The sequence below is a fragment of the Arachis hypogaea genome, chromosome 16, assembly GCF_003086295.3.
Source record: "Arachis hypogaea cultivar Tifrunner chromosome 16, arahy.Tifrunner.gnm2.J5K5, whole genome shotgun sequence".
Taxonomy (NCBI): Eukaryota; Viridiplantae; Streptophyta; class Magnoliopsida; order Fabales; family Fabaceae; genus Arachis; species Arachis hypogaea.
The window spans coordinates 118950725-118964266 of NC_092051.1; positions in this window are offsets into that span (position 1 = coordinate 118950725).

Here is a 13542-nt window from a genome sequence, read left to right on the forward strand (position 1 = left end):
AAATAATAAATAGATTCATAATTTATTTGTAATAATATTTAAGAGGTGGTTCATGTGAAACAAGCTTTTAAGAGGAAGAAGATTACCATTAAATAATCTTACTCCAATTAGTTTCGTTATTTTTTTTTGTGACTTCCTCAATAGTGAATTTGTCCCTGCTCTTATTGATCCTTTAGATCTTAGAAAAGTTGCTTTTGTAGCTTACTGTTTAAGTAAATATGTGCTATTGGGATCAGTTTGGACGAGTGTATGAATCATGATGACTTTCTTCTAGCCTACTTAATCACTCGAGGAGAATGTCTCCCACTTACTTCTATCTATTTGGATAGTTTATATGCGAGACTTGATCAATTCTCGGAACAACTTAAAATCGCTCATAGTCGCTTTCCGGTATTAGCTTTTATCGATGAAATATTTCTTCAACTATTTTTTGTTAGCAATCTTTTGGATTGCTCCCATTCATAAGCTTCCTACAATTCTTCCGGACAAGAAGACAGGTCCTCGTGCTTGGACTTGGGGTTTGTCTCATCCTTCTAAACAATTGGAGAATATTATTGACTTGAAAGGAAACTTTTGTTTTTGCCCGTACACAACCTCTTATCAGCATGGTGCTTCAGATATTCGTCATATATATTCCATTGATCTTGAAAATGACCATAATGACATTTTCACTCACAAGAAGGATTCTTATGACTTTTGGCTTTTATGCACTTCTCCTACCCCTCTTCCTGGTTTGGTTGTTATAGATAGTGAGTTCTCTTTTGGAACTTTGATCTATCTTGTCATTTATCATCCTGGTAAGGATGCCGCTAGCTTAATTGGGGTTGATGTGAAGTGTAGGTCTCATCACTTTTTGGGTAAGATGAAGGCAATTTTCAATGTGCCTTCTGATCTAGTGAATATGGGTGATGAGAGCTCCCAAGAGGAGGTCAATGGGAACTCCTCTAATTCATCTACTCTTGGAGATATCCCCGATGAGAGTATTACTCAAAGTGTTGCTCAAGATAGCCATCAAGCAGTAGTGAGTAGTAAAGACAATGTTGGAATTGAGCCGTGTGTTACATGCCAAAGGAGAGAGACGAGAAATGATCTTATAACCATCCAAATGGTATTTTCTGGTGCAAGTATTACTATCTTCCTCCATTCTTTTTTTTTTAAATATTTTAAATATGTTATATGCATATATACTTGTGTTCATGCTATGTATGTGAGTATGTTTGTATCCATCACTATTTTTTTTAGCTTATCATGTTGATTCTTGGTCTACTTTTCAAGCGTCAAGCACTTCTAACACAAAGGAACTCTCAGTTAGTACTCCTTCTAGTATGTATCATTGTTTTTGTTTTCATTTGTTTATAACACCAGAATTTTGTAAGTTTTTGAAAGAAAAAATGTATTTTCTTTCTTATTCGTTTTGCTTGCCAGCTTCTGTTCATAATAAGTTTGAGTATTTTTATGTTGATGTGAAGATATTATCGTATGGGATTGCATTTCAAAACCCTTTTTTCATGATTCCTAGCGACCTCAACTGTTTTTTTAAAAAACTTAGAATCAAACTTTTCTGGACATATGAATGTTCTTTACTTCACATACCCTTGCAGACTTGTGGGGTGTTCATCGATATATAGGAGAAAAATATCTAAATAACCTTAAGTTATTTAAATTTGGTGGTCCTTGGCATGAGGATCTTTCTTCTAAATTGGAGCCTCCATCTGGAATACCCCACTTTGTTAGAAAAAAATTATTGTCCAAGAGTATAACACTCTTTCTTTCAGTATTTTTTCTCTTTAAGAAAGGTTAATAAAATGACATCTGAACTGGACACTATAAAAGCTAAGTTGTCTAGCATCAGCCTAGAGCAAGAGCAATTGACCAAGTATAAAAAGACTGCTTCTTCTAAGATATGCAAGGCTTTGACAAAGATATCACTATAAGATATTAGAGAAGAAGTAGCCTTCTTATGCTTGGCCAATTGATCTCACTCCAGGCTAATGCTAGCCAGCTTAGCCTTCATGGTGTTCAGTTTTGATGTCAGTTTGTTAACCTTTTCTTGAAGAGCAGAAACACCAGAAGAAAGTGTTACACTCTTTGGACAATAATTCTTCTCTAGCAAAGTCAGATACCCCAGATGGAGGCACCAATTTAAAAGAAAAATTCTCAAATCAAGGACCAATTTAAATAACTTAAGGTTATTTATATGTTTTTTTGCCATATCTCGATGAACACCCAATAAGTCTGCAAGGGTGTGTGAAGTAAAAAACATCCATTCATTTAGAAAAATTTGATGTCCAAGTTTCTTGAGAAGACAGTTGAGGTCGCTAGAAAGCATGAAGGAAGGGTTCCGAAATGCAATCTCATATAACAATATCTTCACATCGCCATGAAAATACTCAAACTCATCATGAACAAAAGCTGGCAAGCAAAACAAACAAGTAAAAAAAATACCTTTTTCTGTAAAAAAAAAAAAAAACTTACAAAATTCTGGTGCCATAAATAAATAAAAATAAAAATAATGATACATACTAGAAGGAGCACTAGCTAAGAGTTCTTTTGTGATATTAGAAGTGCTTGATGCTTGAAAAGTGGATCAAGAATCAACATGATAAGCTAAAAAAATAGTAATAGATGCAAACATACATACACACATACATAGCATGAACACAAGTAAGTATGCAACATATTTGAAATATTGAAAAGATAAAGAATAGAGGAAGACAGCAGTACCTGCACTAGGAAACAACTTTTAGATGGGTACAGGATCACTTCTAGCAAGATTCTTTTGGCAAGTAACACCGAGCTTAATGCCAACATTGTTCTTACTACTCGCTATTGCTTGGGAGCTATCTTAAGAAACACTTTGAGTAATAACTTCACTAGGAATATCCCCAAGAGCAGGTGAATTTAGAGACTCCCTACTAACCCCGTCCTGTAGCCTTCATCATCCACATTAACTGGATCAGAAGGTGCATTAGGAATTGTCTTCATCTTATCCAAAAAGCAATGAGACCTACGCTTCACAGCACCCCCAGTTAAGTTAGCGACATCCTTATCAGGAGAATGTGATGACTTAACAAAGCAATCAATAGCAGAAAAACCCTTAGCATTGATTGCAGAAAAAGGAGAATCCTTGAACTAGTAAAAACTGGTGAAGGCGTAGGATCAATGGGAGGCTTAGGTAGTTTCTTGAGAGATCTCTTTACAACCTTAACATTTAAACCCTACACTTTACCATGCTTGACCACTTTAGCAATAACAACAGAATCATCAGTTTTTTCTTTGAAGAATGTGGATGTTTGTAACACCTAGCGTCCAAGTCTACAAAACACCAGTATGAAAGATACAACAGTCAAACTAACACACAAAGCACAAAAAATAAGAGAAGAAACAAAAATAAAAATCAAACAAGAAAAAAAATTACTTGTAATAGTTGAATGAGAGAGGTTGCCAGTCATAAAATACGGATCCTTGATCAAAATTAGAACAAATAATTTGACATTTGGAGCAGAGGTACCCTCATATAGTTTAATATGCTTCTTCATACGCATAAGATAACCGACATACACCATTGTAAGTCCTCCACTAAGAAAAAGATATGCACCACGTTTTTTGGATCTTAATCCTACCCTAATTGGCGACTTAGCCTATTAGGATGATAAATGATGGGACAGATCAAAGTCTATAAGAGAAGTCCCGATCTATAACAACCAAACCAAGAAGAAGGGTAGGAGAAGTACACAGAAGCCAAAAGTCATAAGCCCCTCCTTGCCAATGAAAATGTAACTACATTTTCAAGATCAGTGGAATATATAGGATGAAGAGCTGATGCACTAGGTTGATAAAAGGTTGTGTATGGGTGGAAATAAAAATTCTCTTCCAAATCAATAATATCCTCCAAAGGTTTAGAAGGATGATCCGAAACCCAAATCCAAGTATGAGGACTTGCTTTCTTGTCCGAAAGAATTGTAGGAAGCTTACTGGTGCACGAATTGTGAATCACACTTTTCACAACGCGTACCACTAACCAGCAAGTGCACTGGGTCGTCCAAGTAATACCTTACGTGAGTAAGGGTCAAATCCCACAGAGATTGTTGGTTTGAAGCAATCTATGGTTATCTTGTAAATCTTAGTTAGGAAGTCAATTATGTTTATCAGTTGAATTGCGAATAACCAAGAGAGCATAAATTAAAGGTTACTTGTTGTGCAGTAATGGAGAATATGTTGGAGTTTTGGAGATGCTTTGTCTTCTGAATCTTTGCTTTCCTCTGTCCTCTGATTCACGCACGCACGTCCTCCTATGGCAAGCTGTGTGTTGGTGGATCACCGTTGTCAATGGCTACCGTCCATCCTTCCAGTGAAAACTACGCTCACGCGCTCTGTCACAGCACGGCTAATCACCGGTTGGTTCTCGATCCGGTTGGAATAGGAATTACTATCCTTTTGCGTCTGTCACTAACGCCCAGCCTTCAGGAGTTTGAAGCTCGTCACAGTCATTCAATCCTTGAATCCTACTCGGAATACCACAGACAAGGTTTAGACTTTCCGGATTCTCATGAATGCCGCCATCAGTTCTAGCTTATACCACGGAGATTCTGATTAGGAGATCTCAGAGATACTCATTCGATCGGATATAGAACGGAGGTGGTTGTCAGGCACACGTTCATGGTTTGAGGAAGGTGATGAATGTCACAGATCATCACTTTCATCACAGTTAAGCGCGAATGAACATCTTAGATAGGAACAAGCGTGTTTGAATGGAAAACAGAAATACTTGCATTAATTCATCGAGACACAGCAGAGCTCCTCACCCCCAACAATGGGGTTTAGAGACTCATGCCGTCAGAGAATACAAGGGTTTGATCTAAAATGTCATGAGATACAAAATAAGTCTCTAAAAGTTGTTTAAATACTAAACTAGTAGCCTAGGGTTACAAAATATGAGTAGACTATGATGGATGATGCAGAGATCCACTTCTGGGGCCCACTTGATGTGTGCTGGGCTGAGACTTAAGCAATTCACGTGCAGAGGCCATTTGTGGAGTTGAACGCCAGTTTTTATGCCAGTTTGGGCGTTCAACTCCAGCTTTTGATCCTTTTCTGGCGCTGGACGCCAGAATTGGGCAGAGAACTGGCGTTGAACGCCAGTTTACGTCGTCTATCCTTGTGCAAAGTATGGACTATTATATATTGCTGGAACGCCCTGGATGTCTACTTTCCAACGCAATTGGAAGCATGCCATTTCGAGTTCTGTAGCTCCAGAAAATCCACTTTGAGTGCAGGGAGGTCAGAATCCAACAGCATCAGCAGTCCTTTTTCAGCCTGAATCAGATTTTTGCTCAGCTCCTTCAATTTCAGCCAGAAAAATACCTGAAATTACAGAAAAATACACAACTCATAGTAAAGTCCAGAAATATAAATTTTTCCTAAAAACTAATGAAAATAGACTAAAAACTAACTAAAACATACTCAAAACTATATGAAATTAACCCCAAAAAGCGTATAAAATATCCGCTCATCACAACACCAAACTTAAACTGTTGCTTGTCCTCAAGCAACTAGACAAATAAAATAGAAGACTAATAGGTTGAGAAGCAATAATATTTCAGAGTTTTTGATTGAAGCTCAGATTCTAATTAGATGAGCGGGACTGGTAGCTTTTTGCTTCTGAACAGTTTTGGCATCTCACTTTATCCATTGAAGCTCAGAGTGATTGACATCTATAGGAACTCAGAATTCAGATAGTGTTATTGATTCTCTTAGTTCAGTGTGATGATTCTTGAACACAGCTTCTTTATGAGTCTTGGCCGTGGCCCTAAGCACTTTGTTTTCCAGTATTACTACCGGATACATAAATGCCACAGACACATAACTGGGAGAACCTTTTCAGATTGTGACTCAGCTTTGCTAAAGTCCCCAATTAGAGGTGTCCAGAGTTCTTAAGAACACTCTTCTTTTTGCTTTGGACCTTGACTTTAACCGCTCAGTCTCAAGTTTTCACTTGACACCTTCACGCCACAAGCACATGGTTAGGGACAGCTTGGTTTAGCCGCTTAGACCAGGATTTTATTCCTTTAGGCCCTCCTATCCACTGATGCTCAAAGCCTTGGGATCCTTTTTATTTGCCCTTGCCTTTTGGTTTTAAGGGTTATTGGCTTTTTCTGCTTGCTTTTTTTTTTCTCTCTCTCTTTTTTTTTTTCTGCAAGCTTTGTTCTTTGCTGCTTTTTCTTGCTTCAAGAATCATTTTTATGATTTTTCAGATTATCAATAACATGTCTCATGTTCATCATTCTTTCAAGAGCCAACATATTTAACAGTCTTAAACAACAAATTCAAAAGACATACGCACTGTTCAAGCATTCATTCAGAAGACAGAAAGCATTGCCACCACATTTAACTAATTAGAATTTCTCTTATTAAACTCGAAATTTTATTGCCTCTTATTCAAAAGATCTACTACTTTATTCATTTTTGCTGATGATGAGAAAAATAAACTATAGCTTAATTGGAGATAAAATCAAAATAGATACTAATTACTACTATATGAATTCTAAGGTAAACTTTTATAAGGACACTGTCACAGAATTAAGGCAGAAATTGGAAATTAACAACCTTTATTCTGGGGGCACGGGGGTTCCTCTGATCCTTGGGGTGCTTGGTCCTACAAGAGAAGACTTTTGGCGCTTCAGTTCTCTTAAGTCACGCCCCTGCTCCTCTTGTTCTTTAAACATATAGGTCAGCATTTGACTGTGTTCCTTCTGTTCTTTTATTATTTGCTCCATAGCTTCCCGTATCTTGGTAACGGACGTCTCAAGATACTCCCAGTATTCAGCTTGAGGGATCTCTGGGAGGAATTCCTGTGCTCTCTTCTTGATGGGATCCTCCTGTGCTTGTTGTTTTTCCATTGATGCTTTGGTGATTGGCTTTTCAATTAGGATATATTCAGTTATTCCCATCCTTACTCCAGCGTCCTTGCAGAGCAGAGAAATCACGCTTGGATAAGCCAACCTGGCCTCTTTTGAATTTTTGTTAGCAATCTTGTAGAGTTCAGTTGAAATCAGCTGATGAACCTCCACTTCCTTCCCCATCATGATGCAATGGATCATCACTGCTCTTTTAACTGTGACTTCAGAGCGGTTGCTAGTGGGCAACAGAGAACGCCCAATGAAGTCCAGCCATCCTCTGGCGACTGGTTTGAGATCCTCTCTCTTGAGTTGATTTGGGACACCCTTTGTGTTGGTGGTCCACCTGGCTCCAGGGATACATATGTCCTCTAGAATCTTATCCAGGTCAATGTCTGCTCTCATCATCCTCCTGTTGAAGGAGTCTGGATCATCCTTTAGCTGAGGTAGCTTTAAGATCTCCCTGATCTTGTCAGGGGTAGTATGAACAATCTTCCCTCTGATCATGGTCCGAAATTTATAGAAGGCAGTTCCAGATAGTTTTTGCTTGTCAGTCTGCCACATATTAGCATAGAACTCCTGGACCATGTTCCTTCCTACTTTCGTTTCAGGATTAGCTAGGACTTCCCAGTTCCTGATTCGAATTTGCTCCTGGATCTCCGGATATTCATCTTCTTTCAGATCGATTCTAACTTCCGGGATCACTGATCTCAGACCCATTACTTTAAGATAATGGTCTGAATGTTCTTTAGATAAGAACTTTCCTTGATTCCAAAGTGATTTTGGAACGCTCTCTTTCTTGCCTCTTGGAGTGGGTTGTTTTCCTTTAGGAGCCATGATCTTAGTGATCTCGGATAAACACACCAAACTTAGAGGTTTGCTTGTCCTCAAGCAAAAGAAAAGAAAGGAGAGGGATAGAAGGAGAGCTAGGTGCAATTGGTGATGGAGGAGGAGGGAGGCCGAACCCAAATTTAAAGGAATGGGGGGGTGGGTTTTCGAAAAATTGGAAAAGATAAGATAAAAAGATTGAGTTGAAAAAGATAAGATAGAAGATATAGTTTAATTTTGAAAAGATATGATAGATTTTTGAAAAAGATAAATCTGAATTTTGAAAAAGATAATATGGGGATTTGAAAAAGATATGGATTAGTTGAAAAGATTTTAGAGTGAAAAAGATAGATTTGTTTTCAGAAAAGATTTGAAAAGAGTTGGATTGAATTTGGAAAGATGGATTTTTAGAAATTAAGGATTTTAGAAATCAGGGTTCTTGACATGTTCATGTAAAAATCATGCATTGAAGCATAAAATTTGAAATTAAAATGGAAATACGTGTGGAAAAAATGAATTTGGCTCCTCCCTGCCTTCCTGGCGTTTGAATGCCCAAACACTGCCTGTTTTGGGCGTTCAGTGCCCAATTGCTGCTCTCCTGGGCGTTCAACGCCCAGCTGCTGCCATTACTGGCGTTCAACGCTCAGTGGGTGCCCTTTCTGGCGTTGAACGCCCAGCTGCTACCATCACTGGCGTTCAGCGCCCAGTGGATGCCCATTTTGGGCGTTGAACGCCCAAAATACACTTTTACTGGCGTTTTCTTGCCAGTGAGATCTTTTTCTCTGTTTTGTGTGCCGAGGTCTTCTGTAAATGATTATTTACCTTGTTATCAATGAACTCTATATAAACAAATAAAAATAAAAATAGAAATAGGGCCAAAAATGCTTAGAGGATTGTTGCCCCATGGCTGGGTTGCCTCCCAGCAAGCGCTTCTTTATTGTCTTTAGCTGGACCTTGCTGAGCTTTTAATCTAGCTTCAGCCTTGAGCATTCTTGCTCAATGTTGCCTTCAAGATAATGCTTGATTCTCTGTCCATTGACAATGAACTTCTTATCAGAATCAATATCTTGAAGCTCCACATAACCATATGATGACACACTTGTAATCACGTATGGTCCCCTCCACCGGGATTTCAGTTTCCCGGGGAATAGCCTGAGTCTAGAGTTAAACAACAGGACCTTCTGTCCTGGTTCAAAGATTCTAGATGACAGCTTTCTGTCATGCCATTTTTTTTATTTTTCTTTATAAAGCTTGGCATTTTCGAAAGCTGTGAATCTGAATTCCTCTAGCTCATTTAGCTGAAGCAATTGTTTTTCTCCTGCTAATTTGGCATCAAAGTTTAGGAATCTGGTTGCCCAGTAAGCCTTATGTTCCAGTTCCACGGGCAGGTGACATGCCTTACCATACACGAGTTGGTATGGAGATGTCCCTATGGGGGTCTTGAATGCTGTCCTGTAAGCCCACAGAGCATCATCCAGGCTCCGTGCCCAATCCTTTCTACGGGTATTTACAGTCCATTCCAGGATTCTCTTTAATTCTCTGTTAGAGACTTCAGCTTGCCCATTGGTTTGTGGATGATATGGAGTGGCCACCTTGTGGCGAATTCCATACCGAACCATGGCAGAGTAAAGCTGTTTATTGCAGAAGTGAGTGCCCCCATCACTGATTAGTACTCTAGGGACACCAAACCTGCTAAAGATATGTTTCTGGAGGAACTTCAGCACTGTTTTAGTATCATTGGTGGGTGTGGCAATAGCCTCAACCCATTTTGATACATAGTCAACTGCCACCAGAATATAAGTGTTTGAGTATGATGGTGGGAAAGGTCCCATGAAGCCAATTCCCCATACGTCAAACAACTCAATTTCCAAGATTCCTTGTTGAGGCATGGCGTAACCATGAGGCAGGTTACCAGCTCTTTGGCAACTGTCACAATTACGTACAAACTCTCGGGAATCTTTATAGAGTGTGGGCCAATAGAAGCCACATTGGAGGACCTTGGTGGCTATTCGCTCACCTCCGAAATGGCCTCCATATTGAGATCCGTGGCAATGCCACAGGATCCTCTGTGCTTCTTCTCTAGGCACACACCTACGGATAATTCCGTCTGCACATCTCTTAAAGAGATAAGGTTCATCCCACAAGTAGTACTTTGCATCAGTAATTAATTTCTTCTTTTGTATCCTGTTGTACTCCTTGGGTATGAACCTTGCAGCTTTATAGTTTGCAATATCGGCAAACCATGGTGCTTCCTGAATGACGAATAAATGCTCATCAGGAAACGTCTCAGAGATCTCAAGAGAAGGGAGGGACGTCCCTTCTACTGGCTCTATCCGGGACAGATGATCAGCCACTTGGTTCTCTGTCCCTTTTCTGTCTCTTATTTCTATATCAAACTCTTGCAGAAGCAATACCCATCTGATGAGCCTGGGTTTTGAATCCTGCTTTGTGAGTAGATATTTAAGAGCAGCATGGTCAGTATACACAATCACTTTTGATCCTACTAAGTATGATCTGAACTTCTCAATGGCGTAAACCACTGCAAGTAGTTCTTTTTCTGTGGTTGTGTAATTTTTCTGGGCATCATTTAGAATGCGACTGGCATAATAAATGACATGCAGAAGCTTGTCATGCCTCTGTCCCAATACTGCACCAATGGCATGATCACTGGCATCACACATTAGCTCAAATGGTAATGTCCAGTCTGGTGCAGAAATGACTGGTGGTGTGACCAGCTTAGCTTTCAGCGTTTCAAACGCCTGCAGGCACTTTGTGTCAAACACAAATGGCGTGTCAGTAGCTAGCAGATTGCTTAGAGGTTTTGCGATTTTTGAAAAATCCTTTATAAACCTCCTATAGAATCCTGCGTGCCCCAGAAAGCTTCTGATTGCCTTAACATTGGCAGGTGGTGGTAATTTTTCAATTACCTCTATTTTTGCTTGATCCACCTCTATTCCCTTGTTTGAGATTTTATGCCCAAGAACAATTCCTTCAGTCACCATGAAGTGACACTTTTCCCAGTTCAAAACTAGGTTGGTTTCTTGGCATCTTTTTAGAACAAGTTTCAGGTGATCAAGACAGGAGCTGAATGAGTCTCCATATACTAAGAAGTCATCCATGAAGACTTCCAGAAATTTTTCCACCATGTCAGAGAAAATAGAGAGCATGCATCTCTGGAAGGTTGCAGGCGCATTACATAGCCCAAATGGCATCCTTCTATAAGCAAACACTCCGGATGGACATGTGAATGTTGTTTTCTCTTGATCCTGGGGATCCACTGCAATCTGGTTATAGCCTGAATAGCCATCCAAAAAGCAGTAATAATCATGACCTGCTAGTCTTTCTAGCATCTGGTCTATGAATGGTAAAGGAAAATGATCCTTTCTGGTGGCTGTATTGAGCCTTCTGTAGTCAATACACATGCGCCACCCTGTAACTGTTCTTGTAGGAACCAGTTCATTTTTTTCATTATGAATCACTGTCATGCCTCCCTTTTTTGGGACGACTTGAACAGGGCTCACCCAGGGGCTATCAGAAATGGGATAAATAATCCCAGCCTCTAGTAATTTGGTGACCTCTTTCTGCACCACTTCCTTCATGGCTGGATTTAGCCGCCTCTGTGGTTGAACCACTGGTTTGGCATTATCCTCCAATAGGATTTTGTGCATGCATCTAGCTGGGCTTATGCCCTTAAGGTCACCTATGGACCATCCAAGAGCTGTCTTGTGTGTCCTTAGCACTTGAATAAGTGCTTCCTCTTCCTGTGAACTTAGAGCAGAGCTTATGATCACTGGAAAAGTATCACCTTCTCCTAGAAATGCATATTTCAAGGATGGTGGTAATGGCTTGAGCTCGGGTTCAGGAGGTTTTTCCTCTTTTAGAAGAAATTTCAGAGGCTCTTTCATGTCCTCTGAATCCTCCAAATCAGGCTGAACATCTTTAAAGATGTCTTCCAACTCTGATTCGAGACTCTCAGCCATGTTGATCTCTTCTACCAAGGAGTCAATCAGATCAACTTTCATGTAGTCTGTTGATGTGTCTGGATGCTGCATGGCTTTGACAGCGTTCAACTTGAACTCATCATCATTGACTCTCAGGGTTATTTCCCCCTGTTGGACGTCAATAAGGGATCGTCCAGTTGCTAGGAAGGGTCTTCCTAGAATGAGAGTAGCACTATTGTGCTCCTCCATTTCCAGCACAACAAAGTCAGTGGGAAAGGCGAATGGCCCAACCCTGACAATCATGTCTTCAATCACGTCTGATGGGTATTTAGTGGAGCCATCAGCAAGTTAAAGACATATCCGAGTTGGTTTAACTTCTTCAGTTAAACCAAGCTTTCTGATAGTGGATGCAGGTATTAGGTTGATGCTTGCCCCAAGATCGCATAAAGCTGTCTTGGTGCAATCACCTTCTAATATGCATGGTATCAAAAAACTCCTAGGGTCTTTAAGCTTTTCAGGAAAGCTTTTCAGAATGACTGCACTGCATTCTTCAGTGAGGAGAACTCTTTCTGTTTCTCTCCACTCCTTTTTATGACTCAAGATCTCTTTCATGAACTTGGCATAAGAAGGTATTTGCTCAAGTGCCTCTGCAAATGGAATCTTTATTTCAAGAGTCCTTAGATAATCTGCAAAGCGAGCAAATTGCTTATCCTGCTCCTCTTTCTGGAGTTTTTGAGGATAAGGTATCTTGGCTTTATATTCCTCAACCTTAGTGGTTAAAGAAGCCTTTTTAGAGGGGTTGTTATCAGCACTTGTGTGTGTCTGGTCCCTCACTGGCAATTGAGTGCCAGAGTCAGAAGCTGGAGTGGAACTGGACGCCAGCTCCTTGTCTGCTTCTGGCGTCTGAACGCCAGAACTGTGCCCCTTTTGGGCGTTCAACGCTGGATTCTGCCCTATTTGGGCGTTCAACGCCAGATTCTTGTCCATTTATGGCGTTGAACGCCAATCCTGCCTTGTTTCTGGCGTTGAACGCCAATTTTGGGCATGGTCTGGGCGTTCAGCGCCAGCCTTCCACCAATTCTCTGTCGTTTTAGCGCCAGAATTATTTTTCCCTGGGCTCTTATTGTCCTCAGGTGAATCTTTGGTGGGTTGCTCATTTCTTGACTTTTTGATGCCTTGAGGTGGGGTATTTAATGTTTTCCCACTTCTTAATTGAACTGCTTGGCATTCTTCTGCTATTTGCCTTGATAGCTGCTGCTTTGTTTGCTTAAACTGTTCGTCCATATGTATATTAGCTATCCTTGTCTCTTGTAGCCTATCCTTGAATTCAGCTAGCTGCTTTGTTAGAAAATCTAATTGCTGATTGAATTCAGCAGCTTGTTTTACAGTACTGAATTCAGCAGTTACTGTTTTAACCTCTTCATTCATGGAAGGGTTGCTGCTTAGGTACAGATGTTGATTCCTGGCAACTGTATCAATGAGCTCTTGAGCCTCTTCAATTGTCTTTCTCATATGGATAGATCCACCAGCTAAGTAATCTAGAGACATCTGAGCTCCTTCTGCAAGCCCATAGTAGAAGATGTCTAACTGAACCCACTCTGAAAACATTTCAGAGGGGCATTTTCGTAGCATCACTCTGTATCTCTCCCAGGCATCATAAAGAGATTCATTATCTCCTTGTTTAAAGCCTTGGATGTCCAGCCTTAGCTGTGTCATCCTTTTTGGAGGGAAATATTGATTCAGGAATTTTTCTGTCAGCTGTTTCCATGTCCTTATGCTGGCCTTAGGTTGGTTATTTAACCACCTCTTAGCTTGATCTTTTACAGCAAATGGAAACAGTAATAGTCTGTAGACATCCTGATCTATTTCCTTATCAT